The sequence below is a fragment of the Phyllostomus hastatus genome, unplaced genomic scaffold (assembly GCF_019186645.2).
Source record: "Phyllostomus hastatus isolate PE091 unplaced genomic scaffold, TTU_PhHast_1.1 phas_contig_90, whole genome shotgun sequence".
Lineage (NCBI taxonomy): Eukaryota > Metazoa > Chordata > Mammalia > Chiroptera > Phyllostomidae > Phyllostomus > Phyllostomus hastatus.
Genome location: NW_025333984.1, coordinates 8,334,128 through 8,342,143, shown reverse-complemented (window position 1 = coordinate 8,342,143; position 8,016 = coordinate 8,334,128). Strand labels below are relative to the sequence as shown.

Below are 8,016 nucleotides of genomic sequence, written 5' to 3'. Positions count from 1 at the left end.
GTATATTTTATAATAATAAAAAAGCCAACCTACCTGGAAGGTATAAAAATATATTTTTATTTACCTAATAGCATATTATCAAAATATATAATTTATGAATGGAGAGAAGTAAAGTGAGAGATAAACAAGTTAGTAATCACAATAGGAGACTTTAACACATATCTCTCTAATTGATAGAAAAATATACAAAGGCAATATAAATGTTGAGGATTTGAATGACATTTTAACAAATTTAACTTAATTGCTATATATATTGAAAGTGGAGATGAACAATAAAAGAATACACATTATATTCCAGGTAAATGAGTATAGGCCATAAAGCATATGCCAACACCTTTAAAAGATGGAAATAATAAATATTGTATATTCTTTGTCCTTAGAGAATTAAACTACAAATGAATAACAAATGATAACTATAAAAGCATCATGTCTGGGGCAATGTCTGCACCAGGGCTCAGGGTCAGGTGGCTGTGCCATCTTGTGCCTGGAGCGGGGGCAGGATCGGGTGGGGGTGCAGGGGACTACTGGAATGGCCTGGAGTCTGAGGAACTGCTGCTGGAGCTCAAGCCAGAGCCCAAGCAGGAGCCTGAGCTTGAAGAGGAGCTGCCTTGGCCCTGCACCCCAGTGGGAACTTTGGGCCCTGGGCCTGGCTCAGGAGTCCCTGGCAGCCAGGAAGTGGAGGAGGAGTTGGGACTGGTCCAGGGTGATCTGGGGGATGGTGCCATTGAAGACCCAGAGCTGGAAGTGATCAAAACTCAACTCAGGGAGATGGAGGAAGAAGCGGAGAAGCTAAAGGAGCCATGGAAAAAAGTAGAGAAGCAGATGAATATGAGTCCACCTCTAGGCAATGCTGGCCCAGAGATCACCTCTATTGAGAAGATGGAGGCTGATGCTCATTCCATCTGTGTTGGCAATGTGGACTATGGTGCAACAGCATAGGAGCTGGAAGCACACTTTCATGGCTGTGGTTCAGTTAACTGTGTTACTACACTCTGTGACAAATTTAGTGGCCATCCCAAAAGGTTTGCATATATAGTTCTCAGACAGAGTCAGGGAGGACTTCCCTGGCCTTAGATGAGTCCCTGTTTAGAGGGAGACAAATCAAGGTGACCTCAAAACAAACCAACAGACCAGGCATCAGCACAACACGCCAAGGTTTCCCACGAGCCGGATACTGTGCACAGACCACTAACTACAGCAGTTCCCGATCTCAATCTACAGTGCTTTTAACAGTAAGCCATAGGTTGCATCTACAGGGGCTGGGCTAGAGAGACTGCATGGTATTCTCCTTAATAAAACAATGTGTATAAAGAGGAGATAGAGGGAAAAATAGGAAAGAAGGAAAAGTAATTACAATAAAACCCCCCAGAAGATGACCTTGATGGAAAAATATTTAAAAAGATATACTGTGGAAGGGGTGAGAATATCATAACTAACTGCTGAGGAAGGACCTGCTTTGGGGAGTAGGAGAAGGCCCAGGGAGTGGGGCAGGGGGCTGGTCATTCACTCTGGAGATTTGCCATGGACACAACTGTGCAAGCTGCTCCCGGTTTCCTTGTCTCACTTCACCCCCTTGGGGGCTGTGCAAGGATAAGTAGGCATGGATGGAAGGAGGATTTTTGTTTTTCTGTACCCAGGGCTCTGGAAGGACACAAGCTGTTCTGCTTGTTACTTTCCCTCCATCTTCTCCTTCACTTTCACAGTGCCCTCCTGCCTGCTCTTGTCCTGCCAGGTCAACCACCCAGTCCACCCCTCTTTTCTGACTCCTTGTTCCTCCAGATTGCCTGCTGATCTATTTTGTATCCTTCTGTGTGTCTTTTTCTGTTTTGAGTGTCTTTCTTTGCAGGTTTCTGTAGCTGGAAGATCTCCATTCTGCTCCCAGCTGCTCCAGTGTAAATTTCCCTACCCCCTGGGGAAATGCACTACCTTGTTTTGGGGGTTTGGGAGCATTTTTTTCTTTTTCAGTTTTTTTCTTTGCAATTTCTCCTCTTTCATGTGGAAGGAATGGGAGGAAGTGTGCAGGGAGATGGGAGGTGGATTGTGTTTATATTTTTAGGTCATTTTCAGCAGGTGGGAGTTTTTAAAAAAATATGTGTCATGAATAAAGTTGTTTTTGAAAATAAAATTGTGGGACTTCCGGCCAAGATGGAAGTGTAGGTAGATGCATTGTGCCTCCTCGCACAACCAAAACTAAGGACAACAAAAATTTAGAAACAAAAAAACAACCAGAACAGAAATAAATGAACTGAACGAAAGTCTGACAACCATTCATCCAGACCTGTAAGGAGGGGCAGAGTCAGTCAGAGGCCTATGGAGAGGGGTCGAGGGGTCCTGGCAGGAAAAAGTGGTGGCTGGCACACGCGGGTGGGCAGGGCGCAGGCAGCAGTTGGAGGACCCCAAAAGCGCAGGGGCAGCTGACAGACTGGGTGGCAGACCCTGGGCGCAGACCCAGTGAGGGGCGCAAGGCAGCTAGCTGTCCACAGTCACACATTCACGCGCAGATAAACTAGGCAAAAACCGGGCGGCGACACAGACCCGCAACCCAGGGACTCAGTGCCGGGAAACGAAGCCTAAAAGCACCCATTGAAACCACCTGTGGGGGTTGAGGCCGGGAGAATCTCTTAGCCTCACAGGAGAGCTCCTTGGGGAGACCCACAGAGTCCTACAAAGTACACAAGCCCATCCGCCTGGGAGCTAGCACCAGAAGGGCCCAATCTGCTTGTGGGAAGTGGCAGAGGGGACTGAAGTCTTAGAGAGAGTGGAGCAGGCACCATTGTTCCCTCTCGGACCCCGCCCTAACTTACAACGTCACAAACCCAGCAACTGAGGTGCCCCGCCCTGGTGAACACCTAAAGGCTCCGTCCTTCATAGGTAACAGGCCTGACCAGACCAAAGAGGGCGGAATGGCTCAAACAGAATTAAAAGCCCCTCAGCCAGTACTTTTAAGCAAATGAGAGATTGCCAACCTATCAGATGCACAGTTCAAAGCACTGGTGATCAGGATGCTCACACAATTGGTTGATTTTGGTCGCAAATTAGATGAACAAATGAAGGCTACAATAAGTGAAATGAAGAAAAATGCACATGGAACCAGTAGTGATGGAAAGAAAACTGGGTTTCAAATCAATGGAATCAACCAGAAGGAAGACAGGAACAACCAAACAGAAAAGAATGAAGAAACAAGAATTCAAAAAAATGAGGAGAGGCTTAGGAACCTCCAGGACATCTATAAACATTCCAACATCCGAATTATAGGGGTACCAGAAAGGGAAGAGGAAAAACAACAAGTGGAAAAGGTATTTGAACAAATAATAAAGGAGAACTTCCCCAATCTGGCAAGGGAAATAGACTTCCAGGAAGTCCAGGAAGCTCAGAGAGTCCCAAAGAGGTTGGACCCAAGGAGGAACACACCAAGGCACATCATAATTACATTAGCCAAGATTAAAATGAAGAAGAGAATTCTAGAAGCATCAAGAGATAAGGGGACAGTCACCTACAAAGGAGTCCCCATCAGAATGTCAGCTGATTTCACAAAAGAGACCTTGCAGGCAAGGAGGGGCTGGAAAGAAGTATTTGAAGTCATGAAAGTCAAGGACCTACATCCAAGATTGCTCTATCCAGCTAAGCTTTCATTTAGAATGGAAGGGCAGATAAAGTGCTTCTCAGATAAGGCCAAATTAAAGGAGTTCATCATCACCAATCCCTTATTATATGAAATGTTAAAGGGACTTATCTAAGAAAAATAAGATAAAAAATATGAACAGTAAAAAAAGACATCAAACTCACAGTTAGTAACAACCACACCTAAAACAAAAGCAAACTAAGCATACAACTAGAACAGGAACAGAACCACAGAAATGGAGATCACATGGAGGGTTAGCAACAGGGTAGTGGGAGGAGGAGAGAGGGGGAAAAGGTATAAAGAATAAGTGGCATAGACAATAGGTAGAAAATAGACAGGGGAGGGCAAGAATAGTATGGGAAATGTAGAAGCTAAAGCACTTATGACACATGGACGTGAACTAAAGGGGGGAATGTGGGTGGGAGGCAGTGGGCAGGGTTGAGGAGGGTGAAGGGGGAAAATGGGACAACTGTAATAGCATAATCAATAAAATATATTTAAAAAGAAAATAAAAATTGTTTGGCCTTTAAAAAAAGCCTCATGTCTGTAAATTAGGAAATAAATTTTATTTCTAGATAACTCATAGCCAAAATAATAAATTTTGATGGATATTTGAATATATGTTTTAAAATGATAATATAAAAACATAAAACAGGTGGGCTACACAGCTAAAATCCATGTTTAGATGATCATATATAGACTTAAATAAGAATAGGAGAGAGCATAAAAATCAATGGTCTGTTTCCATCTTCAGAAGGTAGAAAAATAATAAAAAAACCCAGACAAAGTAGAAGGAAAGCAATATAAAAGCAGAAGAAGAGAATGTTACTACAGATGTATTAATTTTAAAAAATTTATTACTGTTCAGTTACAGTTGTCCCACATTTTTCCCCATTGTTCACTCCTACCCTGTCTCCCCCACTCCCACAGTCAATGCCCCTCATTGCCCATGCCCATGAGTCCTCTATTCATGTTCCTTGGCTAGCCCCTTCCCCTTCTTTCCCCTTTATCCCCCTTCCTCCTCCCCTCTGGTTACTGTCAGTTTGTTCTTTATATAATATCAGCTATAAGTGGAACTTAATTAACAAAACAAACAAATGGAAAAAATAGAACCAGAGACTTGCATTAAAATTTTTTAAACAAAACTATGAATAGCTAAAAGTCAGTGTATTTTGATATGTGAATGAATTTCTTCAATAGTACAAAACACAAAAATGAGTCAATGTAAGTGTGAATAGTCCTATACCAATTAAGGAACTCAGTTTGTAATTCCAGAATCATATGGCTTAACCAGTAATTTGTTCTAAAATTTTATGAAGACATAATACCAGTCATATGCAAAACATTCTAGAGAATAGAAAATCATAGGAAAAATCCCAATGTATTTTGTGATGTCTGAATAACACTGATGCCAAAACCTGACAGGGCCATTAGCAAAATAGAAAATTACAGATCAAGCTCTCAAACATAAATGCAAAATTCTTAAACAAAATAATAGCAATACAAATCCTAGAGGATATGAAAAGGATAATTAATTACAATTGATTTGACTTTATTGCAGAAACATGAAATTGTTCAATATTTTAAAAATCAATCAGTTGAATTCACTATCATAACTGAATAATAGAGAAACTAATATGATAATCTCAATAGGTATGAAAAACCGATTTGATAAAATTTATGATATAATTCTTAAAAAACTAAAGATATTAGAGAACTTCTTAATCTAATGAAAACTATAAGAATAAAACAGCTAACATAAAAATAAATGCTGAATGATTGCAAACTCTCCTTAGGCTCAGAAACAATAGAAAAATAGCTTTTATTATCACTTATATTCAAATTATGCTGGACCAGTTCTGGTTACAGGGGAGATGGAGCAAGCACACTTTTTCCTTTCTCTCACTGAACACACCTATAAAACATGTACGGAATGCATGCCACAGTTATTTGAGAAAGTTGAATAGGAGGAAAATTGGGGAAGACTGTCAGAATTTGAAGTACTACCAAATTGGCAGTAAGTTTACTATTGTTTTCCTTCAACCTAAACTCACCACAGCAATAGACCTAAATGTAAGCACTATAACACAGACAGAAATAGCTCCAGATAAGCCCTCTAGCTTTAGATTAAGGGTCGGGAAAGGGAATATCTAATGCTCAGCAGAAATCACACATTTTTTCCCTCTACTCTTTTGTGCACCAGCAATCAGGAAATCTTGTGGTGGCAAAGCCAATAGCCAATAATGAGAGACTGCAGAGGTCAAATTTTGAGGAAGGGTAACCTTCCTTTTCATTTAATGGAGCTGTGGTTCCAACAGGGTGGGTCTCTGTTGTTTCATTTGAACCTAGAAAATACTAGGGAAGTCATTGGAAAGTGATCCCATAAAGTTTATGAAATTATCCTCAAGCTGTACATTTGAGGAACCAATTCAAATTAGAATACCAAAATCATTGGAGAGCTGACCCAACCTTACACTACCAACTAGATTACAGACTGTAAACCAAAGACATATATTTTAATAGAAGACATATTTGAAGAGCACTACAAAGGCTGTGAAAAGTGAACTGACAAGGAAACCATAGGCCATAATCTGGAACTTGCAGCCTGAACCTAACAGGACTGAAAAAAATAAATCAACATTTTCCATAGAATTTAAATAAGACACATAGTTTTATAACCTAATGACCAAATGTTCAGGGGAAAATTCTAAATTATTTGTCATATAAATAAACATGAAGATTTAAATCCCACTGGAAAAGCCAATTAACAGGTATCAAAGGCCAAGAAGATACTGATGTTGGAATTATCTGATAAAGACTCTAAAGTAGCTATTATTATAAAGAAAATATGTGCATTCATAACAGTATAAAATACTTAGGAATAATTTTTTATTTATTTTTTATTTTTTTATTTTTTAAATTTTATTTTTTTTAGAGAGGAATAATTTTTTAAAGATTTTAATTCATTTTTAAAGAGGGGGAGGCAGGGAGAAAGACAAAAACATCAATGTATGGTTGCATTTTGTCCCTACTGGGGAACTGGCCTGCAGCCCAGGCACGTGCCCTAGACTAGGAATCGAACCAGCAACCTTTTGGTTTGTGGGCCAGCAATGAATCCACTGAGCCACACCAGCCAGGGCTACTTAGGAATAAATTTAACTGAGGGGAAACATCTGTACACTGAAAACTATAAGACTCTTGATGAAGGAAACTGAAGAAAATGTAAACAAATGGAAAGATATCCTGTGTTCATGGATCACCAGAATCAATATTTTTAAAGTCTCCATATTACCCAGATATTGCATCTATATATTCAATGTAACACCTATAAAACTTCAATGTCAATTTTCACAAAAAAGAAATAATAATATTAAAATTTGTATGGAACTACAAAAGAGTCCAAATAGTCCAAACAATCCTGAGAAGGAAGAAGGCTGGAGGCATCATGCTTTCTGACTTCAAACCATATTATAAGGTGATAGTAGTCAAAACAGTATGAAACTGCCATAAAAACAGACATAAAGATGAATGGGATAGAATTAAGAACCCAGAAATAAACCTCTGCATATATGGTTAACTAATAATTGACAAAGGAGCCAAGAATATTCAGTTGGGAAAGGATGGTCTTTTCAATAAATGATGCTGAGAAAACTATATAGTCACATTCAAAAGAATGCAACCTGACCTTTATCTTACATCATACAAAAATTAATTCAGAATTCACTAAATACTGGAACCTAAGATCTTAAACTGTTAAACTCCTAGACAAAAAATGGAAAAAGCTCCTTGACATGGATCTTGACAGTGATTGTTTGGGTATGACGCCAGCAAGAAAGACAAAAGTCATTAAGTGGGACTGCGTTAAACTAAAAAGCTTCTGCACAGCAAAAGAAACAATCAACAAAATGAAAAAGCATCCTATAGAATGGGGAAAAACACTTGCAAGCCATCTATATGATAAGGGGCTAATATCCAAAATATATAAAAACTCATACAGCTCAATAATAATAAAACAAACAATCCAATTAAAAACGGGCACAGGAAATGAAGAGACATGTTTCCAAAGAAAATATACAAATGGCCAACAGGTACATAAAGATAAACAACATCACTAATCATGAAGGAAATACAAATCAAAACCAAAATGTGATATCACCTATACCTGTTAGAGTGGCTACCATAAAAAAGAGAAGGGATCACAAGTGTTGGTGAGGGTGTGGAGAAAAGGGAATTCTCGTGCATTGGTGTTGGTGGTAATGTAAATTGTTGTAGTCATTATGGATAACAATATGGAGTTTCCTACAAAAATCAAAAATTGAAGTAGCATGTGATCCATCAATCCTACTTCTGGATATAAACCCAAAGTAAATGAAAATAGAATATTGAAGAGATAT

The 8,016-nt window shown here is 39.2% G+C and overlaps 1 pseudogene; it reads left to right on the top strand.

The window, feature by feature from the left end:
• The first annotated feature begins 438 nt into the window (after window positions 1–438).
• Window positions 439–1,293, top strand: LOC123827751 (annotated as a pseudogene).
• The last annotated feature ends 6,723 nt before the right edge of the window (window positions 1,294–8,016 follow it).